We start from the raw sequence: 13230 nt of genomic DNA on the forward strand, positions 1-13230 counted from the left end.
TTTTGGGTGCTTTCTCAGTGTCAGTTATTTTAACATATACTTTATAATGCTTTTATTTTAAATGTACATTCAAGATATGTAATATAATAACATGTACACTTTCTATATACTGTATTAATTTCCAGGTAACATGTTGCAAGCCATACACACTGAAGTGAATGAACTGAAAAGTGATATGAAGATATTGAAAACAACTTTGACTACAAAAGAAACAGGCAAGATCATAGAAGATCTAATACTACGAGGGGGCCTCGTAGCCTGGTGGATAGCGCGCAGGACTCGTAATTCTGTGGCGCGGGTTCGATTCCCGCACGAGGCAGAAACAAATGGGCAAAGTTTCTTTCACCCTAAGTGCCCCTCTTACCTAGCAGTAAATAGGTACCTGGGAGTTAGTCAGCTGTCACGGGCTGCTTCCTGGGATGTGTGTGTGTGGTGTGGGAAAAAAAAAAGTAGTTAGTAAACAGTTGATTGACAGTTGAGAGGCGGGCCGAAAGAGCAGAGCTCAACCCCCGCAAAACACAACTAGTAAACACCAAATCCTATTGCTGCAGAAGGTGATCTTAATGCTCTCAATAGGAAGTTAGCGGAATCGAGTTTCAGAACAAAATTTGTAAGTGGTATTTTAACAGTAATGTTTCCTTCAATTTTTCATCTTCTTAAATATTACAGATATTTGCTAATTTTCTAATTAAAATTTTTTGGTAGTTCATGCAGAAAAGATAAAATTGCTAAATAATAAGAATAATGATATAATCTTGTTTATATAGGATAGGATAAAATCTAACACTTACGCATTTGTAAATTATGTAATATTAACACCAAGTCTTTCACACTCTCCTGAGTGCTTTCTCAAGGTCTTGAGTGTATGGTTAGGATGAGGCTTACATTTCAACGACTATATTTCTCTTGCTAATTTTGATAGTCGTTAAGATGTATCTCTTCATAACACACACACACTTATCAGCTTGATGGGGGTCTGGGAGTTCTTCTACTCCCCAAGCCCGGCCCGAGGCTAGGCTTGACTTGAGAACTTTATTCTAGTGCTTGGCTTGGGCTTGGTGATTGTGGGGATTATCATAGAGGATTACATGCTGTTATGGAAATAGTCAACTAGAGGGTTATTTTATAGACCCAGGTCAATATTGAAATCACCTCCTAGAATGATGTGATTTGTTGAGATGTTATTTATATGATAAGATTCCTTATCATAAATAAGTTATTTATGATGATATATATATATATATATTAAATATATAATATATATCAAATTTACTAGTGTACTACATTTTTGCTGTTACTTTTAGGTGTTGCTTTTAACCAGTGTACGTGGGTCTGATTGTGCAACTATGGTTCGAAGAATGATGAAGAAGATAGGAACAAACGGCCTTTGGTCATTATACAGCCTAAAAGGACAAAAGAAGAAATTAGCATTTCTAGAAAAACAAGAACTATATAATGTTATTTTAAGTAAGTAACAAAAAAATTAAATAATTTTTTTTTATTTAAAATTCACTAAAAAATTTAAATTTTAAGTTCAAATTAAGTGTACATTAAGTATAAATGATTATATTTCTATCACTTGCTCTTAAGATTGTTTCATTTAATAGAGGTTGGTCATAATTGTTCTCTGCTGCTAGTACTGTAGAACTGACAGACTTAGCTATGGGAAAATGTAAACTTAATTGGTTTATCCTTTACAGTATTTTGCAGTTTATTTCATGATCCTGTGGTTAATATTTGCATAAATAGTAGATTGCAAAATGCATTTTTATATCATTAGTATTAAATAATAATAATGTAAATAATTGACTTTTAAACAATGTACAATTCATTGGTCAGTGAGATTACATTAGTAATATTTTTTCATTAATAATAATAATAATAATAATAATTTTTATTTAGGCAAAGTGTTATGATCTCAGCCTACAGGAGAAACGAGTCTCCCTCCTTGAGAGTTATTCATCAAGCCTGACCTGATTAGAAGGTCTAGCAAATATTGAGGTAATAACCCATATGTAAAATAGTTGCTTGCATATGTATAACAGTTTGAGATTATGGGCAATAAAGGAGAAAACAGATAAATGACTGGCTAGGAGATGTGGACATTATACTGGAGGCGTGAGGCTCGCTTCCGGAGGACCTTGACCTCACTTGAGTGCCAGACATCGCAGGGGGAAGCCGTGCTCCGTTTGAGCTCCCGCCAGAAGGGAACCCCTAGTGATATATCTCGAAGAGAAGAGAAGTGTGTAGACGTGCCAGCTGTGGAACTGAGCTGGGAACGTTGTGGGCTCAAGTCCTGGTCGAAGAAGAGAGTATCAAGCCGGCCAGAGACATTATTGTGGGCCGTGGAGCGCCCTGACCAGACGCCGTCAGAGGGAAAGCGCCCTCGACCAGCCGATCTGTGGTTTGTCTTTTGGGGAAGAAGTTGCTGAGAACTTCGAAGCCAGCAGATGAAGTAGCTGATGAGACTCCAAGGTAGTGGAGCAGAGGACCTCGAGCTGTGAGGAGAAGCAGCAGTGAAGAGGAGTGTCACGTGCTTCTGTAGAGGTGGAGAAGCACCATAGTTGCTCGAGGAAACTTCATGGTGTAGCAGCCAAGAGAGCTGTGGAAGACCCTAGCAGAAGGGTGAAGCACCGTAGTTGCTCAAGGAAGCTTCATGATAGCAGCCTGGAGGAGCTGCAGAGGATCCTGGTAGTGAAGCCCGGAAGAACCTAAGGATATTAGGGTAGTGAACTTCCAGAGGTGGAAGGGGAAGTTCTGGTGGATTACTTATAGGGAGTCGATAGTGTTTGGTTGTCATTAGCGTGCAAGACGCAGTGAGAGGTGAGTGACTGTTTGCATTCTTATGTCAAGGAGTGATTTATTCTGAAGCTTAGAGTTGCAATCGTAGGCTTGATTACCTACAGATGTATGTGCTCGAGGACTGACAGTGATCGATTAATCATTGTTGTGTATCAATGAACATTTATACTGATATATGTTATTGCATTCAAATGCTGATTTTCTATATATACATTATCTTGCTGATAGTGCAACAGTGTACGTAGGCTTGATCAACTTGAGGAGGTTAATAGTATCAGGTGGTGAACCAGGAGATAGGATACCACTTGATAAGCTGATAATAGAGTTCTGATGGTGTTGGAGTGCAACCTGATTGTGATTTTATGGAGTATAGGATTCATTATTATTATATGTGTGTATGTATCGTGTATGTGCTTTGTCCAGTAAATGTGTCACAATTTGCTGGTGTTCGACCTTGTCCTAGTGAGGCTTCCCAGGAGGTAGTAAAGAAGGAGAGAGAGAGAGAAAGAACCAAGAACCACTGCCGTGGACAGGGTAAAAGGTAATACTAATAAGTCAAAAAGGGGATTGAGGAGATCATATCACCTAAGGAGAGAGAGTGGGGAGTCACAGCGGCTCGAGTGGGTGTGTGCACGTGACAACGAGGCTAAGTGTTGGAGCCGCATCCCCTAAACGTGTGACGTTGAGCCCCTCTCCAAGAGCCAGAAGCGCCAAGGGTGATCTCCTAGTGAAGTGTAAGCACTCTACCGAGTTGTGGGTTGGGTTGTCCGTAGAGAAGGATCAACGGCGACAACACCAACAACCCACAGTCTATAATAAAATTGGGGGCCTGTCCGGGAGAGTGAACTGACACACCCACACCCTGTCCAAGAGTGGATTTGTACACCCTTGCTGAAATAGATAAACTGTGTGACTGCAGGTGTATATTCTCTCTTGGGAAGACTCACAGGACAGGATGACAGCAGTCCTGAATTTTAGAGGTTCGGAGAAAGACCTTGCGAGAGCCCAGAAGTACATTGATACAGGAGATGATGAAATCTTGCAAAATTGTACCCAGGAACAACTTTGGTTGATCGGTAAAATGTATGGTGTTAGGTTGAAGTCAAACAGGGCGTCTAGTAAACGAAAGGAAATCAAGGCAATAACGCAGATAGACAGAGTAAGCATGTTCTGCAAAACTCATGACGAGAAGATTCTAGACATGTGCACTAGGAGGCAGATAAGGATGTTGGAAGACCATTTCGGCCTAAAGGGTGGGCAAGATAAGATAGAGGATGGACGCGAGGCGCTGCGGACTTGGTTAAGGGAACAAAAAGCAGAAGAAGAGAAGGAAGCGAAACACCAATGTGAACAAGAGGAAACACAGTGCCAGCAAGGAGGAGCTGAAGCCCTGCCTCAGAATGAAGAACCCGATAGGTTGGAAGAAATTTCAGAGGAAACGGATGATGCGCCAAGTGACGAAGGAATTAATGTAAACTCAAGTAGCAGCAGGGAAAGCAGCCTTGAGAGGCGCGAGATGGAACCAAAGTTGGAACCAGGAGACAATGAGGTACAGCTGCAACGTGAAGAGAGGCAGGCTCGGCTTGAGCAAGAGAAAGCCAAAGCCGAGCAGGAGCGAGCTAAAGCTGAGCAAGAGAAAGCTAAAGCCGAACAGGAAAAAGCTAAAGCTGAACAGGAAAAACTTAAAGTCGGACAAGAGAGAGCCAAGGCCGAACAAGAAACGGCCAAGGCTGAACTGGCTATGATAAAGATGGAGGCCGCTAAAGCAGAACGAGAGAGAATTAAGACGGCACGAAGGGAGAACAGAGTGAAGAATGAGGCGAGATGCAGCAATGGCAGATCCAGTGGAGTCTGGGGAGGTAGAAATTATGAGAGACCCAGAAGAGTCTGGGGTGAGAAAAATTTTGATAAATGGGCAGATAAAAGTAAGTACCCTAAAACTCAGAAGAGTAGGTCGCACACTTCATCTGAAAGTGAGGATGGAGGAGCTAAACGAGAAACTGATCGGTATCCGGGAAATCAAGAGTCCAGTAAAGCCCCACAGAGTACGAGTAGTACGTCTGGCCCGAGGAACTCCAATGCGAGTGGACAAAGTCAGAGCCACTCTGGTTCGTATAGGAGAGATTTCTCCCAGGTGAGGTGTTACAATTGTAACGGATTGGGTCACGTGATGCGAGACTGTCGGCAGGGCAAGAGAGTTGTGACCCTGGCCATGTGTGACCCCCGAAGTAAATATACTAATGTGTCCCAAGACAAACCACAGAGATCAAACTTAGTGAACGAGAGGTATAGGCCGTTCATGAGCAAAGGTTGGATCAGTGTAGGAGGCCAACCTGAGGTAGAAGTTGGTATCTTAAGAGATACCGGAGCTAATCAGAGCTTGATTACAAGAAGCCTGATTGGGAATAATCGACGGTTAGCTGGCAGGAGTAAGATGAGAGTATATGGGTTATTGTCGGAGAGTGACATGCCCGTATGTGCTGTCCAGCTAAGGTCGGAATATGTGTCGGCAGAGGTGATGTTGGGAGTGTGCCCCGACATACCTGTTCCAGGAGTCCAAGTGATCCTGGGGAATGACTTGTGCGGGACAAAGGTGTTGACAAGAGTCATGGCGGAGACTGTGCCAGAGGAGTGCCCAGAAGGCCACGGCACGGGTGGGACACCTGAGAGTGTGAACCTGACTGACATCCGAGGAGATGAGTCAGGAGACCGCCAAGCCATTGAGTACCCTGTCTCGGTAGTGACGAAGGCAGAGGTGGCCGACGAGGAAGACCCTGGAGAAGGTGAGACAGTGTCGATTCAGCCGGTGGAAGATATCGACGTAGACATAGCATGGCTGTTTGATGAAGGTCCAGCCCAGGAAAATGAAGTCTCGGTGAGGTCAAAAGTGAAGATGGCCCAGCCGAAGAAGAATACTGTGAAGAGAGCGGACTTGAGTAGAGCCCAGACTGCTGAAATTAAGAGTTGGAAGGTGAATGCAACTGTGCTGAGTAGGAATGAGGAAGGATGTGGACGTACTGAGGACGAGAGTATAGCGTCAAGTGGTCCACGAGCACAGAGGCATAGGGATAGTGGAGTTAAGTTGTTTGAGATGTCAGGAGTTGACATGTTTCACAGAAAACGTGGAGAAAAGATAATGAAGAAGAGTAATAGCCGGGAAAATGAAAGGAGAAGAGACAGTATGTGTGGAGAGATGCTTACGAGCACTTTGGGAGAGGCAAAGCGACATGTATGGTCGAGAGCTGTTGGATGTAGTATAGTGCCCGAAGAAACTTTTAGGGAACGAAGAAGAGTTGAAGGAGAAGAAATGGAGTGGTATAGAAGTGAGAAATGTGGGAAGAGGAAGATGATACAAGCATGGAGGAATAGAAGAGAGCCGAGGACTCGATGGAAGTCAAACAGGGTGAGGTCTCGGATAAATGAGGAGACGAAAGGGAGGATAGTTGGTGAAGACGAGGGAGTGAAGTATGATGACAGGAGACGAAAGTATAATGGCAGTAGATGGAAGTGTGAAGACGACAGAGGAGGTACAGACAGTAGACGTCTGACTCTGGACGGGAAGAGAAGAAGACGAGGAAACGGATGGGTGGAGACAGTAAGTAGAGTGGACCAATGGATCGCAGGCGTCCAAGGAGGACAGCCTAGCCAAGAGGTGCCAGAGAAGTCAAATCGTTTATGAGAAGATCGTGTTTCTGGCGAGTTGTGAGCCAGATGTTGCAAGGAGCAACGAACTAGTTGTAGACTCCTAAGGGAGTATGTAAACAGACTAACCGGTCGAACCAATTGGTTGAAGAACGAGACAATGTAGTGGCTGATGTATTATCCCGAGCTTTGCCACTGGAATAACTCTCAAAAATAAGGGGAGGGGAGTGTTATGATCTCAGCCTACAGGAGAAACGAGTCTCCCTCCTTGAGAGTTATTCATCAAGCCTGACCTGATTAGAAGGTCTAGCAAATATTGAGGTAATAACCCATATGTAAAATAGTTGCTTGCATATGTATAACAGTTTGAGATTATGGGCAATAAAGGAGAAAACAGATAAATGACTGGCTAGGAGATGTGGACATTATACTGGAGGCGTGAGGCTCGCTTCCGGAGGACCTTGACCTCACTTGAGTGCCAGACATCGCAGGGGGAAGCCGTGCTCCGTTTGAGCTCCCGCCAGAAGGGAACCCCTAGTGATATATCTCGAAGAGAAGAGAAGTGTGTAGACGTGCCAGCTGTGGAACTGAGCTGGGAACGTTGTGGGCTCAAGTCCTGGTCGAAGAAGAGAGTATCAAGCCGGCCAGAGACATTATTGTGGGCCGCGTGGAGCGCCCTGACCAGACGCCGTCAGAGGGAAAGCGCCCTCGACCAGCCGATCTGTGGTTTGTCTTTTGGGGAAGAAGTTGCTGAGAACTTCGAAGCCAGCAGATGAAGTAGCTGATGAGACTCCAAGGTAGTGGAGCAGAGGACCTCGAGCTGTGAGGAGAAGCAGCAGTGAAGAGGAGTGTCACGTGCTTCTGTAGAGGTGGAGAAGCACCATAGTTGCTCGAGGAAACTTCATGGTGTAGCAGCCAAGAGAGCTGTGGAAGACCCTAGCAGAAGGGTGAAGCACCGTAGTTGCTCAAGGAAGCTTCATGATAGCAGCCTGGAGGAGCTGCAGAGGATCCTGGTAGTGAAGCCCGGAAGAACCTAAGGATATTAGGGTAGTGAACTTCCAGAGGTGGAAGGGGAAGTTCTGGTGGATTACTTATAGGGAGTCGATAGTGTTTGGTTGTCATTAGCGTGCAAGACGCAGTGAGAGGTGAGTGACTGTTTGCATTCTTATGTCAAGGAGTGATTTATTCTGAAGCTTAGAGTTGCAATCGTAGGCTTGATTACCTACAGATGTATGTGCTCGAGGACTGACAGTGATCGATTAATCATTGTTGTGTATCAATGAACATTTATACTGATATATGTTATTGCATTCAAATGCTGATTTTCTATATATACATTATCTTGCTGATAGTGCAACAGTGTACGTAGGCTTGATCAACTTGAGGAGGTTAATAGTATCAGGTGGTGAACCAGGAGATAGGATACCACTTGATAAGCTGATAATAGAGTTCTGATGGTGTTGGAGTGCAACCTGATTGTGATTTTATGGAGTATAGGATTCATTATTATTATATGTGTGTATGTATCGTGTATGTGCTTTGTCCAGTAAATGTGTCACAATTTGCTGGTGTTCGACCTTGTCCTAGTGAGGCTTCCCAGGAGGTAGTAAAGAAGGAGAGAGAGAGAGAAAGAACCAAGAACCACTGCCGTGGACAGGGTAAAAGGTAATACTAATAAGTCAAAAAGGGGATTGAGGAGATCATATCACCTAAGGAGAGAGAGTGGGGAGTCACAGCGGCTCGAGTGGGTGTGTGCACGTGACAACGAGGCTAAGTGTTGGAGCCGCATCCCCTAAACGTGTGACGTTGAGCCCCTCTCCAAGAGCCAGAAGCGCCAAGGGTGATCTCCTAGTGAAGTGTAAGCACTCTACCGAGTTGTGGGTTGGGTTGTCCGTAGAGAAGGATCAACGGCGACAACACCAACAACCCACAGTCTATAATAAAAGGTACATACATAAAGAGATTTTACAAAGTTTGTTGGCTTTATAGATAAGAGCTAGTACATACAATGCCTAAAGCCACTATTACGCAAAGCGTTTCGGGCAGGAAAAAACACTACTGACTAAAGCTTAAAACTAATGGGTAAAAAGAAAAAATGCGTTGAGTACAAATAAAAATAGAGGTAAAAGAGGGGGGAACATTGTTGAAAAAACAGCACAAATACAATTTCAAATTATTACAGAAAATTACATTAAAACAGCGTTGGTTTGACAAAAAAAAAAAAAAAAAAAAAAAAACATACATGGGTTGACAATAGAGGGGTAAGGTAGGTTACAGGGAATTTATTAGGTATAGCTTCGTTTTTAACTTAAACTGGTTGAGAGAGGTACTGTCTTTAACATGGTTGGGAAGGTCATTCCACATTCTGGGCCCCTTGATTTGTAGAGCATTTCTGGTTTGATTAAGTCGTACTCCAGAAATATCAAAACTGTATTTATTTCTGGTGTGGTGCCCAGACATCACTCGGTACCCCAACTCAAATCCCTGAATATGTTAGACATTAAGTCACTGCACATTCTCTCATGTGTACTATACATATATAAAACGCTAAACTGTAATGCCAATCCTGATCTCAAAAGCTTCATAGAAGGTTGTAACAGAACCCATGAGCACCACACCAGAAATAAATACAGTTTTGATATTCCTAGAGTACGACTTAATCAAACCAGAAATGCTCAACCAGTTTAAGTTAAAAACGAAGCTATACCTAATAAATTCCCTGTAACCTACCTTACCCCTCTATTGTCAACCCATGTATGTTTTTTTTTTGTTTTTCAAATCAACGCTGTTTTAATGTAATTTTCTGTAATAATTTGAAATTGTATTTGTGCTGTTTTTTCAACAATGTTCCCCCCTCTTTTACCTCTATTTTTATTTGTACTCAACGCATTTTTTGCAAAGCCTTAAGAAAGCCGTTAACATGTTAATATAAACTTGATCACCTTCCACTTTTTTTCTCATGTGCTACCTACATGTACGAAACCTTATTCCTAAATGCATATCTTGTTCTGAAACTTGTCTTTTATATGTTGTGTATCACCATCTCTGGAGAGTTAACGTTTTATCTGTTGTGTAAATTACTTTTAATTTTACAGAATATTATTGTTATACAGAATTTGTTATATAAATAACTGTTAATTTTACAGAATCATCTATCAACGCACATCCGCAAGTTAAGGAGGAAGACGTGACCTTTCATATTTCTGAAGTACTGAAACATGCACCAAACAGGCCTGGTGGATCTAGGTACAAGGTAAAATAATTTAAATTTGTGTTTTTTTTTACTAATTATCTTTAAATATATATATATATATATATATATATATATATATATATATATATATATATATATATATATATATATATATATATATATATATATATATATAAATATATATATATATATATATATATATATATATATATATATATATATATATATATATATATATATATATATATATATATATATATATATATATATAGTCAGTCAGTCAGTCAGTCTGTGTCAGACCACGGAGGAAAATTGAAACAAGAATTTCCGATGCAGCAACCACACACAGGCCCAAACATGGATAATCATAGCATAAAAATAGTAAATATTTACAATGAATTAGTGAGACAAATGTGTTCCAATGATCCTACTTAAATTGCCCATTAATTGATCTATTAAAAATGGATCTAAGTTATATAAACCGCTGCTAATGTTCAAATTACTTTCTTTTGTGATCTGTATCAAAGCAGATCCAATTATGTTTCTGTTATAGGTACTTTTACAATTCGTTATTGAAGAAGCCATCTCCCAATCTATGTTTGGGCCTGTGTGTGGTTGCTGACCGAAAGTTATAGTCTTTCTGCCCCTCTCCTTAATTGCTGCTATTGTTGTTTCTCGCATTTTTGTATTGCTTGTATGTTTGGGGGTTTGGCCTCTTGCTATATTGATTCCATTTGTGTGTCTTTTGGTCTCTGGCCCTCTCACAATTGCTGTTGAACAAATCCCCTATTCCTAGTTCTGCATCTCTGATTTAGTATAAATTTTGTTGTGCCATTATCATATATTTCACAAAACTTGACATACATCTCATTTACTACATGTCCTAACAGCAAGTGTTTCTGTCAAATTTCTTGGGGAAATATCTGAGTTCCCCATAATGACCTCTCCACAAATCAGGTTTTTCAACTGCTTCAAGCTCATTTTCTTCCAGATTATAATGCATTGCATACTTTATTCCCAAAAAGACATAGCCACTTTTACCCAAGGGAGGGAGGTCATACTGAATGATAAATCTCTCTTCCTCTTTCCTGGTAAATATAATATCCAGCATGGAGGGAACAACCCCTTCCCTTATCCCCGTAGCTTGTTTAACATGTAGAAACATGAATGTTTACAGGATGAGGTTTACGAAATATATAAATATATATATATATATATATATATATATATATATATATATATATATATATATATATATATATATATATATATATATATGTCGTACCTAGTAGCCAGAACGCACTTCTCAGCCTACTATGCAAGGCCCGATTTGAATAATAAGCCAAGTTTTCATGAATTAATTGTTTTTCGACTACCTAACCTACCTAACCTAACCTAACCTAACTTTTTCGGCTACCTAACCTAACCTAACCTTTAAAGATAAGTTAGGTTAGGTTAGGTAGGGTTGGTTAGGTTCGGTCATATATCTATGTTAATTTCAACGCCAATAAAAAGAAATTGACGTCATACATAATGAAATGGGTAGCTTTATTATGTCATAAGAAAAAAATTACAGACAATATATTAATTCATGAAAACTTGGCTTATTAGGCAAATCGGGCCTTGAATAGTAGGCCGAGAAGTGCGTTCTGGCTACTAGGTACGACATATATATATATATATATATATATATATATATATATATATATATATATATATATATATATATATATATATATATATATATATTATGTATGTATGTCGTACCTAGTAGCCAGAATGCACTTCTCAGCCTACTATGCAAGGCCTGATTTGCCTAATAAGCCAAGTTTTCATGAATTAATTGTTTTTCGACTACCTAACCTAACTTTTTCGGCTACCTAACCTAACCTATAAAGATAGGTTAGGCTAGGTTAGGTAGGGTTGGTTAGGTTCGGTCATATATTTACGTTAATTTTAACTCCAATAAAAAAAATTGACCTCATAATGAAATGGGTAGCTTTATCATTTCATAAGAAAAAAATTAGAGAAAATATAATAATTCAGGAAAACTTGGCTTATTAGGCAAATCGGGCCTTGCATAGCAGTCCGAGTACGACGTTCTGGCTACTAGGTACAATATATATATATATATATATATATATATATATATATATATATATATATATATATATATATATATATATATATATATATATATATATATATATAATATATATATATATATATATATATATATATATATATATATATATATAATATATATATATATATATATATATATATATATATATATATATATATATATATATGTATATAAAGTTTGTGTGTGTAATTTATATAAACAAATAAATAAATATTAATTAATTTTGTTAATATCTTTTCAGGGAAAACTTGCAAGTACGATTCGTATACAAGAGGCAGAGGATGTCTACTAAGAAAATCACAATTAAGTGTTTATCCTCACACTCTTGATATATGGTCTTCTCTGGTCTCTATTTTCTCTCCTAACAAGTGTCCCTTTTTTTTTTTTAATTTCTTTTACGTTTGTCTCCTGTTTTTCTTATCTCTCCTTTCCTCCTCTCTTCTAACACCTCTCGTTTTCTGTCTCTTCTAGCTTCTCTCTTCCTTTACTTTTTACATTTGTGGAATTCACTTGCGTCATTTTTATCTTGTATCTTTTTCTTATCTTGTCTTTCTTTTATCTTGTCTTTCTCTTCCCACTTATCTTCAATGTTCTCTCATTTCTCTCTCCCCTCTCTGTTGTTTCTATTCTGTCTTCTCTCCCCTTGCCTTAATTTTGTTCTGTCTCCTCTCTTCTTGCATGGTGCTAACATTTGAATAAATGATTTATAATTTGTATTTTTAGTCATAGAAAAACTATAGTGTTATAGTATATAGTGTATACTAAGGAAATTTTACTTGTTTTAGTTTTAAGTAACAATAACTGCTTGTGACGTCAGACTGATCTCAGTATGACATGAATCACAGCCTGCTTGATCATGCATTGTTTGAAGGTGCTGAATTGTCAAGTTCTCTTGAATAATATATATTTTGTCTCATTCTTTTTTCTTTCTATCTTTCTTTTTCTTTCTCTCTTTCTCTTTTTCTTTTTCTTTCTCTTTTTCTTTCTTTCTCTTGTTTTCTTTCTCTTTCTTTTTCTCTTTCTTTCTCTGAAAGAAAGAAATCTTTTCTTTCTCTTTCTACATGAATATTATACTTGGCTGTGTTTACATTCACTTGTAGATTTTTATTTTTAGTTAATTAGTCCTAAACTTTGATTTATAGATTTTTATTTTTAGTCATAGAAAAACTATAATGTTATATGTATACTCAGGAAATTTTACTTGTTTTAGTTTTAAGTAACAATAACTGCTTGTAACGTCAGACTGATCTCAGCATGACATGAATCACAGGCTGCTTGATCACGAAATCTATTGTGTTCACATATTGCATATATAGATTTTTATAGATTTTTACGTTTATATTTTGTTATAGATATAGTCTATATATTTCGAGCTATTACATATATTTTGTTGTATTACTCAATCTTAAATAAATATAATATTTTA

The 13230-nt window shown here is 38.9% G+C and overlaps 1 long non-coding RNA gene across 1 annotated transcript; it reads left to right on the plus strand.

Moving 5' to 3' along the window:
- The first annotated feature begins 526 nt into the window (after positions 1 to 526).
- LOC138352816 (uncharacterized) lies at positions 527 to 12912 on the plus strand. The gene is made up of 3 exons (XR_011222890.1): positions 527 to 610; positions 9591 to 9697; positions 12046 to 12912. It is a non-coding gene; the product is annotated as an uncharacterized lncRNA (long non-coding RNA).
- The last annotated feature ends 318 nt before the right edge of the window (positions 12913 to 13230 follow it).

This window comes from Procambarus clarkii, chromosome 55 (assembly GCF_040958095.1).
Source record: "Procambarus clarkii isolate CNS0578487 chromosome 55, FALCON_Pclarkii_2.0, whole genome shotgun sequence".
NCBI lineage: Eukaryota > Metazoa > Arthropoda > Malacostraca > Decapoda > Cambaridae > Procambarus > Procambarus clarkii.